Source organism: Phocoena sinus, chromosome 6 (genome assembly GCF_008692025.1).
Source record: "Phocoena sinus isolate mPhoSin1 chromosome 6, mPhoSin1.pri, whole genome shotgun sequence".
NCBI lineage: Eukaryota > Metazoa > Chordata > Mammalia > Artiodactyla > Phocoenidae > Phocoena > Phocoena sinus.
Genome location: NC_045768.1, coordinates 24,642,767 through 24,660,311, shown reverse-complemented (window position 1 = coordinate 24,660,311; position 17,545 = coordinate 24,642,767). Strand labels below are relative to the sequence as shown.

The 17,545-nt window shown below is 41.3% G+C and overlaps 1 pseudogene; it reads left to right on the top strand.

Annotated features, from left to right (window-relative positions):
- Positions 1-15,450: 15,450 nt before the first annotated feature.
- LOC116754966 lies at positions 15,451-15,800 on the top strand (annotated as a pseudogene).
- The last annotated feature ends 1,745 nt before the right edge of the window (positions 15,801-17,545 follow it).

Below are 17,545 nucleotides of genomic sequence, written 5' to 3'. Positions count from 1 at the left end.
CAGAGAAGAAAGGAGGTTGCTGCCTACACAGAGGTTTCTGCCAGGTTCTAAATTCAATGCCTAGAAGTAACACAAATGTGTGAATTGGGCCAGGTTAAAGGGAAAAAGGAGTAGAAAGAGGTGTGGAAAATGTACCCTTTTTACAGGTGTTTAAAAATATGTATTTTTAAAAGTACCTATGAATGAAAAATTTGCCTCCCATAACAATAAACAAAGGATGTTGCAGCCATCAAGCCACTACAGCCACTGCCCCTAATGGTGAGCCCTGAGGGAGCTCAGGATGGAGACAAACAGGGCTGCCCACTGCCAGGCGCTCAGCCACTGCAGCCACCCTCAACGGTGCACCCAACGGTTAGGGAACTCTGGATGGGAAAGAACTGGATACTGGCCCTAAAGAGCTAAGGTGCACATCAAAGGAATGGTTTCAATGAGCCCGGACTGTTGCATCTTCCCATACATAGAAAAGCGCTAAATTCATTAACTTGAGATATCTGGTTTTTTTCAATTAATGGTAATCTTTTGATTATCTGGTATTTGTTGCAAAACTCCCTATATATCCTGGCTCCTCCCTTACCTCTTCGGAACAGTCCCTCAGAGCTATCTGAGAGGCTGTCTTCCAGGCTTGAAGTCCTCAGAAAGACCACCAAATAAAACACACCTTTCTCAACTTTTAGGTTGTGTGGTTTTTTTTCAGTTGACATACACTATGCAGAAACTGCTAGTTTTCTACCCCATATCCAAACTCCCTTCCTTAGCAATAGAACCCAATTTTTATTAAGTGCAGAAAATGGCCCACTTAGGCTGGAAGACTACCACCCAGCCTTCCTTGCAACTAAGTATGGTCATCTAACTATATTCTGGGCAATAAGACTTACGGGCAGAGAAGAAGAAAGGAGTGGCTGATGGGAGAACCAAAAGTATCTGCCCCCTTCACTAGTTTCAAGGAACCTTACACATAGTGAGAGATGGGTGCATAACACAAGTCATGGTGTGTGCTATATTCTATTGTGTACGAAAGGCTATAGGGATACAAAGTGGGAATTATTCATTCTAATGTTGAAGGTGTTTTCCTAATGTTACATAAGCAAATGGATTTCAGAGCAATGCCTAGTGACCAGCTGTGTGACTTTCAGCAAATACACCACCTCTCTGAGCCTGGGTTTTCTCATATTTTAATGGAAAAATAAATCCCACCTCACAGAAATACTGTGGGGATTCAGTGAGGTAAACTGTTTAAAGCAAACAGCAGGGAGCCAATCATATGGTAAATAATCCAAATCTGGCATCCCCCTTTCCAGCTGTTTCTCTTAGAGAACTAAAGCCCGTGGTGCAGAGTCAAAGAGACTGATGCTGAGAAGTACGGGGTCTGATAAACTGTTTAAGTGCTTTCACTCCCAGAACAATTTGATAAACCATTCGCTTGCACAGGGATCTTAGTTTCTGCCCTCTGACTGAAACCAGATCTTATTTGGAAAACTGGGAATTTCTTAACCATTAATAGAATGCTCATTTATTAATATGATGTTGCTCATGCCCACTGAGATACTGGAGATGTTCCCTCCCCACCACCATGCCAACCACACCCAGTGGGGAGCTAGGAGGAAGGGCATTCAAGAGCTTTTTAGTCTGTTTTTATGTGTTTGGCAAATGTCCCACACAGTTTATTGCCTTGGTTTATGAGGCAAACTTGGCCAGGAAAATCACCCATGGCCTCCAGGAAACTGGATGATAAGGGAATAAAAACAAATTGTTCAGCATGGGGTAAGGTGTCTTTATCTGTAGTTCTCCTCCTCCACCTCCAAATTATAGGCATGATCTCCTAGAAAAAGAAATACACAGGGTCTTCCTCCAGGACTGCCCAGTATGGGATTCAAAAATCCAGCAGGGACCAATCAGGCCTCAAGTGAACAGCAACCCATTTTTATACATAACACTGTAACCAACCTAAACCAACTTTCAACTGCCAATTTCAGGCTCTTATATATCAGATCAAAAACATCATCATGGGGACCTCCCTGGTGGTGCAGTAGTTAAGAATCTGCCTGCCAACGCAGGGGATACGAGTTTGATCCCTGGTCTGGGAAGATCCCACATGCCATGAAGCAACTAAGCCCGTGCGCCACAACTACTGAGTCTGCATTCTACAGCCCACAAGCCACAACTACTGAGCCCGTGTGCCACAACTACTGAAGCCCGCATTCCTAGAGCCCGTGTTCCACAACAAGAGAAGCCACCATAACGAGAAGCCTGTGCACCGCAACGAAGGGTAGCCCCTACTTGAAGCAACTAGAGAAAGCCCAGGTGCAGCAACGAAGACCCAACACAGCCAAATAAATAAATAAGATAAATAAATTTAAAAACATCATGGCACCACCTAGACAGTGCAAAAAGTGAAAATATTAATACTATTGACAAGAAGTGTGGGATTTATAAATTTAATATATTTATATTAAATATTTAAATTAAATTTATAAATTTAATATATTTGAGAAAAACAAAGGCACTTACTAGGGGTGTTAAAAGTGGCAAATCTTGAGTCTTAGTGGTATGTTTAGCTAGTTAACTGTATTTCCAACTGTGAATACAACTACAAAATTAAAGGGCATATATGAAATGTTGGGAAGATAACATCAGAGATTGTGGCTAAACGACAAGGTATTATTTGAGACTATAATATATTTCAGCTGTTGGGTTTATAGTCCTCACCTTATAGCAGATATGTCTATTTGGGGGTGTGCTAAACTTTCACACAAGCTTTAAGGAATGTCTGTGTGGATTACCCACAATCCAACTTCTTCCATAGCCATGTCCAGTCATGTCCTACACAGTGGGATTTAGCCAAGGCAGCACAGACCCAGGTGGAGTCTCACCAGCAAGTGCCAAAACCAAGCATGTGTGGAGCCAAACAGAATCATCCTGGAAGTCAGGTCAAAATGGGGCCCAAGTCCACAAGCCCAGGAAGCCTTGAGGGTGGGAAGAAGAGTTAGGAGGTCACTCCTGCCAGACTGGCTGCTGGGACTGAGAATAGAGGGAGGATGCCTCCTCACAAAATATCTGAACAAACCTCCATGAGCAACCACAAGAGTCTCCACTAATTTAAAGAAGCAGAAATAAGTCAGTGCCTAGTATACAGAATAGGTTACTCCAGAAATTCCTTATTTGAACTACGATTTAGACTGCTCTGATCTAGAAATCCCTAGTTAGGAAAACACAAATTTTTTTCATGGCTAATTCTAGAGTAGTGTTGTCCAAGAGAAATATCATGCAAGCCACATTTGTCATTTTAAGTTTTCTAGCCACAGTTAAATCTAAATGAAATTAATTTTAATAACAAATTTCCCTTAACCCAATATATCTGAAGTATTATTTCAAAATGTAATCAAGATAAAATTAGTAACATATCTTATATTACATTTATCATACAAAGTCTTCAAAATCCAGTGTACTTTTTACATTTACAGCACATTTGAATATGAATGCTAAATTTTCACTGCAAATACTTATCTGTATTTAGATCATAAAATTTATAGCTTAAAAAACTGATTCACATACACAAATTGTTTCTAATATACTTAAAAGTTTCCCAGTAACTGAATTGAGTATTCGTTCCTAGCACTGCAGGAAAAAAAATAATAATAAATGGCCTCACTTTCCAGGAAAAGCACAGGGGCAACAAATGCATGACCTCTACATCATGCTTTTGCCTTCCAGATCTTATGTAAGTGCAAGTGATTGGTGGAATCTAAATTACATCTAGAACTTGAACTGCAAGGCAGGCTGGGGAAATTTTAGTCTTCTTGGTATAGGAAGACCCTAAAAAAGAGGTTGGAATATATATTGAGGCCAATGCACCATGTCCCCATGATGTTCACTGCAACAGCATTTACAACAATCACCAAGTAGAAAACAGACTAAATGCACAAAAGTAAAGGGCTAGTAAAATAAAACGTACTCTATCCAGGTAATGAAATAACATGGTCATTTTTGTTTTTGTTTTAAATATTTATTTTGTTTATTTATTTGGTTCTGCCATGTCTTAGTTGTGGCAGGCGGGCTCCTTAGTTGTGGCATGCATGTGGGATCTAGTTCCCTGACCAGGGATCGAACCCAGGTCCCCTGCATTGGGAGCACAGAGGCTTAACCACTGCGCCACGAGGGAAGTCCCACATGGTCATTTTTGAAGGACATTTTATCAATGAAGTGAAAAATCTTACAATATGTCACTTACCAAAATAAAGTCTGAACAAAAAGCCGTACATTCCATCTGATCCCACTTTTAGGGACAACTAGGGAAATTTAAATATGGCCTATGTATTATTTTTGCAGGTATGATAATGGTACTGTGATTATGTCAGAGAATGTCTTTGTTCTTAAAAAATGAATGCTTTAGTGCTGTGAATTTTTTTAATTACTTTCAAACAATTCGGAATAAAAGCAGAGAGAGAATGTTAACTAGGAAATGATGAATGATGGAAATCTAGGAAAGTGATATATGGGCATTCATTGTACTACTCTTTTAACTTTTCTGCTAGTTGAAAATTTCTCAAAATAAGAATTGGGAGAGAAAAATGCTGGGGAACAGTGGCTAGTTTTATTTATTTGCAAGGCTGTTCTGAGTTCAGGCTGTTTCCTTTGCCAGCACCACATCCTTAAAAATGTGTGCTCTCAGAATGCATGTATACAATGTTGTCATCTCCAGTAACCCAATATGCCTTTAGGCTGCTCTTTCTTTCTTTTCCCATTCTTTTAATGTGTTTTGAGAAACTACAACTGTTCCAGAGAACATCTATCTCTCTCTCTCTCCCTCCCTCCCTCCCTCCCCCTCCCTCCCCCTCCCTCCCTCCCTCCCTCTCTCTCTCTCTCTCTCTCTCTCTCTCACTCACACACACACACACACACACACACACACACACACACGAAATAATTAAATCAGTGATGTCAAATGCATGGCACATATGCCACCAGAACCCCTACCAACCAATGACAGTCATCACTAATTGATCAAGGTACTCTTTCCTGCCAAACCTCATTATACCTCAGAATCCTGCAAACACAGCTCTTCAGGTAACTTTGATTAATGCATGGGAACTGGCATGTGAGATTAAACCATTGCCACACGTTTATTAAATAGTCTACTTTAGCAGAACCTTAAAAAACTATGATTGTCATGAGTGTCTTTGAGGTGGCTATGAAAAAAAGAGCTCAAAATCTGGAGCCAAAGACCTGAACTCAAATCCAACCTCTGCCTCTTACTCCTTGAAGCTTGGGAAAGTCTCTCAAAGTTCTTTGGCCCTCAGTTTCCCCATCTGTAATGAAACCTTCCTCACAGGGGTATAAAGTAGTTGAAATGAAATAATGAACACTTTGTAAATGCCAAAGACATTTACATATGAACAGTGGCATCACGAAAAATGGAAAATTTACTATTGGAAAAGCCATTGCTACAGTATTGATTATAATTCAGAATAGAGGATGAATTCTAAGGGCCTAAAGGGTTTTTTTGTTTTTAAGCCAATCCAGAAACAGGGCAAATTCTGAGTGCTCCTTCTCAGTATCCTTTGCTGGTTCTTCATTTCTAACTTATGAAAGGGCTCAGTCGTCAGATATTTTTGCTGTTCGCACCATAGGTGACTTCCTCTAATCGCATGGCTCTTAAGCACAATTCATATGCTGTTGACTCTCAAATTTCAAAAGTGTAACAAGATGTTAAAAAGGGAGTTTAAAAATAAATAAATAAATAAATTTTAAAAAGGGAGTTTAGACCAAGGCCTCAACACAACAGATATCAAATACTAAAGTAAGGGGCTGATGCAAATCAATATTTTCAAAGTGGTTATCTAAGAACAGTTTAATTTGCACCCCTCACTGTAAGCAATGTCATAAAATGGTCCAGTTACCAGAGACTGAAGGGAGGGAGAACATGTAAAAGGCTTTCTTTGAAGAAAGCTGTGCTGTGAATAGCTCCTCTCCCTGGAGAATAGAAAGGACGGGGGAAGCCCCCTCAGCTCAGACCTAGTGATAGGGGAAGCCCCCTCAGCTCAGACCTAGTGATAGGGGATGCCTCAGAGAGCTGATATGCATTCCCTGGAGTTTGAAGAAAGGGGGTGGGGAGAGCTGCTTAATTAACTGGAGTCTGACCCCCCCACCACCATTGGGGAATCTAAAGGTGACAGGCTGCTAAAGCAGTGGGTGACAGCAGAGAAGAGATTCCCTTGGGGATAGCCAAGGCACAGGGTATATATTTCCTGTGGACAGGAGGCGAGCCACACTGGAGAGTCAGCAAGAGCCTTATCATCCCAGCTCAAGTGTTCTGCTTGGTGGGATGATGGGGCTGTAAATGAGAAAGTCTGTGTGGAATGAGCTGCGGGAAACCCCACGGCAGCTGGAGGAATAGGATGCATCACCCACACCAGTGGAGTTGACAAAAGAGGAGCTACAGCAGTGGAAGCCTCCACAGAATCTACAAAAGAACCAAGGAAGACACAGCCTTAAATATTAGCCAGCCCCAGAGAAAGTAAAATCATGTTAAGATGGTCCCAGACAAGTAAGAACTTTCTGATCTCTTTCCCCTCTACCCTCCTAGTGGAGTGTTGACACCAATTCTGGAGTAGCTGAAACCATAGCTAATGAGATGATAAGCAAGAAAGGGAAAAAAGCCAGCCATAACTTCTTCCCCAGTGGGGGTAACTGACCTGCTAAGGTAGAGGAAGTTGGAAGCAGAAGAAACATGACCTTTTAATGAAGATGTAAGTGTTAAGTAACAAACTGAACTGGACATTCTTGTTTCTGAATCAAGTGTCTGGTTTCCTACTTAAAGAGAACCATGGGACTTAGAGTGACCAGAAAAATCATGGTGCCTGCCAGAGTTTTCACCCAATGGCAGGGAAACCTGTTCCTCCACTGAATAAATGTTAAAGGGACATTAGGAAACAAAATTAAAATTGCATTCCAATTGATTCCCAGAGCTGTGCTTCTTCACAATACTTGTTATAGTGGTATAATATGCATCTCAGAATTATCATATCCAAATACAAATTCTTGATTTGTACTCCATCTCCCAGACCTATTCTTCCTACAGTCTTTCCATCTCGTTAAAAAAGAACTCCATCATTCTTCTTGATCAGGCCAAAATCCTTTAAGTTATCCTTGAATCCTTTCTTCCTTTAACATCCTAGATCCAAACTGTCAGCAAATCCTACAAGCTCTACTTTGAGAAGTTATTCTGAATCCAACCACTTTTTACCACCACCGGACCTAAACCACAATTGTGTCTCCCTTTCCTGTTTATTCTCATCTCCCTACATTCTACTCTCAACACAGCAGCCCAAAGTGACCCTTTTAAATCATGTAAGATGTGCTCAAAAGCCTTCAAAGCCTTCATTTTTAACTTGGAATAAAAGCCAGTGTTCTTAGAATGCCTACATGATCTAGCCCTTAATCTTTTTCAATCTCCTACCACCCCCTCATTGCTTGCCATGATCTGGACACACTGGGATCCTTGCTTTTCCTCAAACTTGCTAAGCACTCATCCAACTCAAGACCTTTACACTTGCTGTTCTTTCTGCCAGAAATTCTCTTCTCCTTGTAGATTTCTGCTCAAATATCACCTTATCAGAAAAGCCTCTCCTGACTGCCTAATATAAATAGCAACTCCATCTTCCCCTTCTCCCCCACTCCCTTCTCTCCTACTCCTGATCTCCCTATCCTCCTCCTTTACTATAGTTATGCCCATGTCACTTAGAGCCACCTGAAATGCTATGCATTTATTTGCTTGTTTATTTTCTGCCTTCCTCTACCAGCATGTCAGCACCCCAAGGCTAGGATTTAGCTTGGTCCATGGTTGTGAGCACTCAATATTTTTTGAGTAAATGAATAATTTATATTGAAGTACCTATAAGAGATCCTAAGCTACAATAATTTTATATTTAAAAAACTCTTCCATGGTCCCTTATGTTACTTGGAAACAAATTCTGAAAATGAAGGAGAGCTGGGTCCCCTCAGCCTCCTCCTGACTCCTTCCAGGCCTACCCTCCCCCGATCCCATCTCTCAACAGGAACACATCCCCGGTTCTCACATTAGAAGACTTGCCAGGAAGTCTGGGGAGGGGGGGTTGTGGAGGGAGCCCATGGGGTCTCTCCTTGGCCACCATGGTTGCCATCAAGACTTCACTCTGACACATGCAGGTGCCAGGGCCAGATCCAGGGCTCTCCAGGCCTCTGTTCTGACCACCAGACAAGAATGTCTGTCTCTGTTAATTTGACTTAACCTCTATTTAATTACTAACCTGGTAGTTTCTGCTCTCCGCTTAGCTGCTTCTCAAGTATATGGCACTTTTGATAATTTAAGGGTTAGAATTTAGTCTATTTTTGTAAATGAAAATCAGCCTGGAGCCAGAGTTTCCCTTTTATTCAGCAAGACGAAACAGACAGCACATGAAAGGCGGGCACACTATAATTTTGTCTTTTCTGATACATTAAAAGCAGGCCTTTGCACACTGGCTGCTTGCTGTCATCTGGAAACCTCTACTGGGCCTGTAAATATGAAGTCTAGTGCTTTCAGATGATTAGTTTTTTTTTTTTCTTTCTGTGTCCAGCTTGGTTGGAAAAATTACACAGCAAGGTCAGGAGACCACAATGAGAGGCAGCCTGGGGGGTGCCCAGAGAGCCTGGGGACTAGCAGCTGGAGCCTAGGTTTCAGGACTGGCTCCACAGCCTCTGGGCTCAATAACTTGAATGCTTATCTAAGATAATTTTAGGTGGATTGATGAATTCTATAACACTTGTTCATTCAAACCGACATCTATTTGGTATATCAGATATCAGGGACAGGAGTTACACAAGTGAGAAGATATGATCCCTTTCCCCAGGGAGCACTCAGTCTAATGAATAGATAAGTTAGGAAAAGAGACAATCTCAGTCTTGTTATAATCAAGGTGTACGGAAAGCAACCTGGGAGCCTGGGGATAAAAGGGAGTCAGTCTACCTGAAGGATGAGTAGGTATTTACCAGGATTCAGGATGTGGGCTCAGGACAGAGAGGATAGCCCATGCAAAGGCCTGAGATAGCCTGTGCTGAACAGAAAAAGGGAAATTGGGCTTCCCTGGTGGCGCAGTAGTTAAGAATCCTCCTCCCAATGCAGGGGACATGGGTTTGAGCCCTGGTCCAGGAAGATCCCACATGCCGTGGACAACAAAGTCCATGCGCCACAACTACCGAGCCTGCGCTCTAGAACCCCATGAGCCACAACTACCGAAGCCCACGCCTAGAGCCCATGCTCCGCAACAAGAGAAGCCACTGCAGTGAGAAGCCCACACACCAGAACGAAGAGCAGCCTCTGCTCGACGCAACTAGAGAAAGCCCACATGTAGCAACGAAGACCCAACGCAGCCAAAAATAAATTAATTAATTAAATAAATTTATAAAAAAGAAAAAGGAACGTTCACTGTAGGCTATGTGTGAGGGGGGAGCAAAGCTGAGGAGGGTGTGGAGGCAGAGGGATAAGAGGAAAAGTGAGGTTTGACCCATTAGATTACAGACCAGTGGTGAAGTTACAAAAAAACTTGAGGTCATGTGGTAAAATGGGCATGATAGAAGTAATAGTTAACAATTATTGGGCACTTATTACCATGTTCTGAGTACTTTCCACTTAAATCTACAGGGTTCAGAGATGCTAAGTTACTTGCCCAAGATGATTCAGCTGAGAAGAGGTGAAGATGGGAATTTAAAGGCAATCTGCAGACTCCAGAACCTAACCCTTAACCATCACACTACCTTGCCAGAAGTTCTCAACTATTAAATGAGCTAATGGATATGAAAGTACATTGTAGACTGTAAAGTGCTGCCTAAATGTAGCACTGGTGTTTATTTATTTATTTATTTATTTTTGGCTGCATTGGGTCTTCTTTGCTGCATGCAGGCTTTCTCTAGCTGCGGCGAGCAGGGGCTACTTTTCGTTGCGGCATGCGGGCTTCTCATTGCGGTGGCTTCTCTTGTCATGGAGCATGGGCTCTCGGTGCACAGGCTTCAGTCGTTGTGGCACATGGGCTCAGTAGTTGTGGCTCATAGCTCTAGAGCGCAGGCTCAGTAGTTGTGGCACACGGGCTTAGTTGCTCCGCGGCATGTGGGATCTTCCCGGACCAGGGCTTGAACCCGTGTCCCCTGCACTGGCAGGTGGATTCTTAACCACTGAGCCACCAGGGAAGTCCCTACACTGGTGTTTATTAGTTTTGTTACAAGGATCCCCAAAATAGGAGGTCTTTCTTCATTGATTTTTTTTTTTTTTTTTTTTTTGCGGTATGCGGGCCTCTCACTGTTGTGGCCTCTCCCATTGCGGAGCGCAGGCTCAGCGGCCATGGCTCACGGGCCCAGCCACTCCGTGGCATGTGGGAGCTTCCCGGACCGAGGCACGAACCCATGTCCCCTGCATCGGCAGGCGGACTCTCAACCACTGTGCCACCAGGGAAGCCCTTTTCATTGATATTTGATAGGGTAACCCTGAGGATTTTCTCCCAGGCTCAGAATAGCAAGCAAGAAAGGCTGTGAGAGACAGAGATCACTCCGGATGAAAGGAAAGGACATCTGGGCTTTCATGAGTCACGCTGGGGGGATGGAAGAATGATAAAAATCAAATGAAGCAGGCCTTCTGAAAGCTTAGCCTTTGCTGGCACCTACTGGTGCCCATGACAGATGTGCCAGCTTCATGGAGAATTATCCCCTGGAGGATAAATGCCCCAGGGCAGTTGTACATGTGAAGGGGATGGTGTGGGGAGGAGGGGAAGAGTTGCAGCTGGTCTAAAAGGCTGGGAGACCTGAGAAGCTGCTGTGCATCTGTGGAAAAAAAACTTCAGCCTGGAATTCACTAATCATAACCATTACTTAGCACCACCTATGGGCATGTACTGCACTGCACTGAGGGTCTCACACACCTTCTCTGAAAAGAGCAGAAGCCCCAACCCCACCAGCTCAGCAAAATGTAATCCTCTTTGTTTCAGAGATGCAGATAGCTCTAGGAGATTACCTGATTGGACCAGGGTCACATAACTAACTAGTAACTAGCAATCCTAGTTTAGGATCAAAGTTGAATTTAATTAATACTCTTTTTTACAGCACCAGGATGCTTCCAAAAGACATACATTCAGGGCTTCCCTGGTGGCGCAGTGGTTGAGAGTCCCTCTGCCGATGCAGGGGACACGGGTTCGTGCCCCGGATCCCACATGCCGCAGAGCAGCTGGGCCCATGAGCCATGCTGCTGGGCTTGCGCGTCTGGAGCCTGTGCTCCGCAACGGGAAAGGCCGCAACAGTGAGAGGCCCACGTACCGCAAAAAAAAAAAAAAAAAAAAAAAAAGACATACATTCAAAGCTTAATTCTCCCAATTATTATGTCTGCGATCCTGGCCCTCTCAATTCACTACTGGGAGTTTTGTATTGGCTGATTTTCCTGCCTCATTCCAGAAAAGGTTTACATCTTAAATCCTTATCTGCAATATGGGGAGAAACCTCCTCCCAGTGTGTTTGTAGAGATTCTGAAAAAGGGATTAGGTCTGGAACACAAATAACAATGTAACTACCTTTAAAACCTGAAGACCTGCTACCTCATAAAATATATCTTTGAACTTCATGGCTCCAAATAGAAATGAGAATTCTAAGTTGCCCCCTGAAATGTTTCCAAACTTATCGATATGGAAACCACTGTCCTAGGTCACTTATCAGTTAACATTCACATCCTGAAAAATTCTCTTCACCCTGTGTGTCCAAAACAAAGATCCAGAAAACTCATTGTCTAGAGCTCAGTTGAAATTTAAAGGAAACAAAGATACTAGATAGATCCAACCATGTGAAATTACCAAAGGGGTTCGACATAATTAATGCAGGTCTTCAAAAAGACAGTACCATTATCACTGCAGAATGATTGGGCAAGCCCATCCTGGGCCAAATGTCAGCAGGCAGGCGTAAGAATCACCTGGGTGACTGTTTAATATGCAGATTCTGGACCCACCCACAGATCCAGTACTGGAGTTGGAGCGGGGAAGTTCAGGAATCTGGCTTTTTAAAAGGCATCCCAAGTATCCCAAGACAGAAAGACTACTCTAGGGGACTTCCCCTCAAGCATTTCCAAACCTGAAGAATATTCTGTCCCCAATAACTCTAAAGACAGAACCTCAAGATGCTGCACTTCTCAAAGGGCATCCTTAGTCAGCTTAAGGGCAGGTCAGTTTGAGGACCTCTACTGTAAAAGTAGGCAAGCACCTGGTGACAGTTTGAAATCCAGCCTCCACAACTTTCGAGCTGTGAGAAGTCTTTTGAGTGCCCATCTTTTTTGTTTTAATGACCCACCCCTCCTTTTGTGGTTTTCTTTATTTTATTTTGTTTTGTTGCCTGAAATTAATGATTATTGCAAGGGAATCTAGACCCCTTTTTAATAGCTGCATTTGGGTAATGTACCCCTCGCTCTACCCTCCAGGACAGAATTACTGCGGCTCCACTAGTTGGTTTAGTGACTATTTATGCCCATCTTCCACATCGCAGACCCAAACCAAAGCCTCATTATTTCTACCATGTTTGTTTTGCTGCAGAATGGTAACATTTACATGGACATGGGTTTTTTCTCTATCTTATAATTTGGATTGTTTAGTTTTCCTTTTTGGACTTCTTTGATGCTGCTGAAGAAAGAAGTCCACAAAAATCTGGAGAAAGGAAGAGAGTGGGCTGCAGGGGGCAGAGTAGGTGGAAGTGTTGTTTGCTTTTCTGTCTCCTTGGCCGCCCCCCACCACTCCCCCCCAGCTGGACTAAGCTATCACCTTCCTATTTCTGCTTTTCCACCTCTTACAGCCGGGCTGAAATATGTCAGCAGTATCACTGACTTACTATGAAACCTTGAGCGGGTCTCTTTCCCTCTCCAGGCCTTGCTTCCCATGTGAACAGTGAAGGTATACAACCAAACAATCTCTAAATTTAGTAACTTTCATAAGTCCACTGGACTGTCGCTCATTCCTCTGTGACAGCCATGTGACTTGGGGCAAATTATTTAACCCATCTGATAGACCACCAAAATGAGTCACACCCTTCTCTTTTCTAACTCTGATGAATAAAAAAAGTTGCTTCCTTATACCCAAGGCATGAAAATAGTAACCAATCCATGTTCCCTCAGAAGCCCCTGAGTTCCAAAGACAAGACCATTACTGTACTAAATTCTCCAAAAGGTTTCCAAGGCTTTAAATCCTCTATGACATCCCCGACACACCCACCACCCCCACTAGCCCCAGTGCAACCTTAAAACCTCCTAGGGTTAATTTCTGCCTCTCCTCTCCCCTTTATGTCTTGCTGGAGGGTTCTATGAGAAATGTCATTCCACTTCTAGGTATGTACTCTAGAAAAGCATTTTCAAATGTACACAATAAGGCATACAGAAGGATATTCACTGGGGCCTTATTTACCATAATGAATAATCAGAAAAAAATGTCCATCAACTAAAAAAATAATAATAATAAAACTCTGAGAAATCCATTTAATAGAATACTGTGCAGCACTTCAAAAGAATGAGGCAGATCCAAAAATACTAATGTGGGTAGACTGACAAGACATATTGTTGAGTAAAAGAAGCATGCTACAGAATGGTATGCATAGTATATCTCTTATGCAAAAAAAGTAAACTGTACATATTCTAAGTATATATATATACACACATATACACACACACACATACATATATAAATACATAGCAGAGATCTGGGAGGATGTGTAACAAACTGGTGACGTTGTTTACCTCCAAGGAAGGGATGGTCAAGGGGACTTTATGTGAAATATTTTTAATATTTTTACTCAAAGGATATAATCATAAATTACTTAAGAAATTTAAATTATTTTGAAATAATACAGCCCCTAAGTATATGACAATAGCACAAAAAATGGGGGGAAAGAAAAGTTCTTACTCTATACATGAACTGGTATAATATAATTTGAAGATGACTATTCAAAAATGTGATAAAGATGAAAATTAAATAACATAAAGAAATTTTTATTAGAAAAAGAGGTTTAACAAATAAGACAAGAGTGAAGAGAAAACAGAATCATAAAAAAATAATCCACAAGCAGGTTAGCAAATAGAAGGGAAAGGAAGAAAGAACAGATGGAACAAATAGAAAATGACTAGCCAGATGGTAGATTTAAATGTAACCATATCAATAGTAAAAATGTAAGTAATCTACACACCCCAATTAGAAGGCAGAGACTGTCAGATTGGATAAAAAAGCAAGACAACACATTATGCTGTCTACAGGAAACTCACCTTCAATATAAAGACATAAATAAGTAAAAGGTTAATATGATGCAAAAAGACAGACCATGCAAACACTAATCAGAGAGCTGAGTGCCCTTATGAATACTAGACAAAGCAGACTTCAGAACAGGAATATTACCAGAGATAAAGAGAGTCATTACACAATGATAAAGGGGACAATTTAACAACAACAAGATATAAGAATCCTAAATATATATACACCTAAGATTGGAGCTTCAAAACGGCATGAAGCAAAAATTGCTAGAACTCAGAAAAGAAACAGACAATTCCATGATTATAGTCAGAAACATCAATGACCCTCTTAGTAATAGAAGAAGCCGAAAGAAATTAGTAAGGACATAGAAGACCTGAACAACACTATAAACCAACTTGACCTAATTGATATTTATAGAGAATTCTAGTCAACAAACAGCAGAATACACATTCTTTTCAAGTACAGTTGACCACTGAAAAACACGGGTTTGAACTGCACAGATCCACTCATATGTGGATTTTTTTTCAAAAGTAAATACTAGAGTACTACGCAATCCCTGATTGGTTGAATCCATGGATGTGGAACCTTGGATACAGAAGAACCGTGGATACGAAGGGTTGGCTATAAGTTAGTCATATGTAAATATGAAATAGTCACCAAGAATATACTGGGTCACAAGTCAAATCTCGACAAAGTTTAAAAAACTTAAATTGTGGGGCTTCCCTGGTGGCGCAGTGGTTAAGAGTCCGCCTGCCGATGCAGGGGACACGGGTTTGTTCCCCGGTCCGGGAAGATCCCACATGCCGCGGAGCGGCTGGGCCCGTGAGCCATGGCTGCTGAGCCTGCGCGTCCGGAGCCTGTGCTCCGCAATGGGAGAGGCCACAACAGTGAGAGGCCCGCGTAATGCAAAAAAAAAAAAAAAAAACTTAAATTGTACGAAGTATGTTCTCAATACTTTGAATTAATGCTTTGAATTCACAATATAATTAAATTAGAAATCAAGAATACAAAGATATTTGGAAAATTTCCCACACTTCTAAATCACTCAAAGTCAAATGATAAATTATAGAAACTTGAATTGAAAATGAAAACACATGAAAAGTTGTGGGATATAGATAAATCAGTGTTTACAGGGAAATTCAAAGCATTCAAAATTTATAGTGTTAGTACCCCAGTAAACATGGTAAATATTCCTAAGACCCACTAGACTTTCTATAAGAAGTGTGACTAGCACAACCCCACAAAATGACACAGTACAAGAAGGGCAAGGATTCAGGCCTGTCCCGGGAAAGCAGTGTTACCACAGGAAGTAGAGTGGCTATGGTGAGCAAGCTAGGCAGATTTTCCAGCAAAGGCTAAAACTACAAAGAAAACTGTGCTAAGGTTTGAACGCTTAAGCCCTATTATACATCTAAAAGAATGCCAGCTATTAATAGACGCGTGCATTATGAACTGGGAAGAGACAACAAGAGAAAAGGCCAAATCATCCTGTTCTGGGCTTCACCTTTTGTTTTATTACAAAGGAAATAAAATCTTGAGGCTATGCTGACTTCAAAAAAAAAAAGTTTATATTAAGAAGAGTAGAATAGTCTCAAATCAATGCCCTAACGAGAATTCACCTTAAGAAACTAGAAAAAGAAAGGCAATATAAAGTCAGAGCAAACAGGACATAAAAATATGAGCAGAAATCTATGAAATAAAACCAGAAAAACAAAGAAGAAAATCAATGAAACCAAAAGCTGTTTCTTTGAAAAAAAAAAAAAAAGACAACTGATAAACCTCTACTCAGACTGATCAAGAAAGTGAAGGCACAAATTACCAACATCAAGAATGAAAGAGGGGAAATCGCCAGATCTAACATTAGAAGAATAAGAAAATATTATGAACTATGCTAATAAATTCACCACCTTGGATGAAATGGACAAATTCCCTGAAAAAAAAACACAGCCCTGAACTACTGTAGTAGACTGTGAGAACTCTAGTGTTTATCTGCCTAAGGAACTCCAGGCAGAGAAATCAAAATGAGTAAGGAGAGAAAAGAACCCTCCCACATTGTTGTCAGGAATGTAAATTGGTGCAGGCACTATGGAAAACAGTATGGAGGTTCCTTAAAAAACTAAAAATAGGGCTTCCCTGGTGGCGCAGTGGTTGAGAGTCCGCCTGCCGATGCAGGGGACACGAGTTCGTGCCCCAGTCCGGGGAGATCCCACATGCCGCAGAGCGGCTGGGCCCATGAGCCATGGCTGCTGGGCTTGCGCGTCTGGAGCCTGTGCTCCGCAACGGGAGAGGCCACAACAGTGAGAGGCCCACGTACCACAAAAAAAAAAAAAACTAAAAATAGAGTTACCATGTGATCCAGCAATCCCATTCCTGGGCATATATCTAGAGAAAACTCTAACTGGAAATGATACATGCACCCCAATTTTCATAGCAGCACTATTTACAATAGCCAAGACCTTGAAGCAGCCTAAATGTCCACTGACAGATGAATGAATAAAGAAGATGTGGGGAGGGGAGGGGTGTATGTAAAAAAAAAAAAAAAAAAAAAAAAATATATATATATATATATATATATATATATATATATAAAATGGAATATTACTCAGCCATAAAAAAGAATGAAATGATGCCACTTGCAGCAACATGGATGGACCTAGAGATTATCATACTAAGTGAAGTCAGACAGAGGAAGACAAATATTATATGATATCACTTATATGTGGAATAAAAAAATGATACAAATGAACTTACAAAACAGAAATAGACTCATGCAGAAAACAAACTTACGGTTAACAAAGGGGAAAGGAGGGGAGGATAAATTAGGAGTTTGGGATTAACAGATACACACTACTATACATAAAATATTGATAGATAAACAACAAGGACCTACTGTACAGCATGGGAACTACATTCAATATCTTGTGATAACCTACAGTGGAAAAGAATCTGATAAAGAATGTGTGTGCGTATAATATATGCAAAATCTGAATCATTTTGCTGTACACCTGAAACTAATTATGTAAATCAACTATACTTCAATTAAAAAAACAATAGGATGCCAAGCACCGAACAAAACAGGTGTGTTTACTGGAGTAGAAAAACTGCAGAGAAAAACTGCAGTAGTAGAAGCTAAAGAAGTAGAAATCAGGAAGTAGAGGATTAGTTAAAATCAGAGATTAGTTAAGAAGCCACGGCATAATTTGGTGAACGACAATGAAGGTCTGAACTCCCAAGGTAGTAGTAAGAATGAAGAGAAGATTAAAATTTGAGAAATA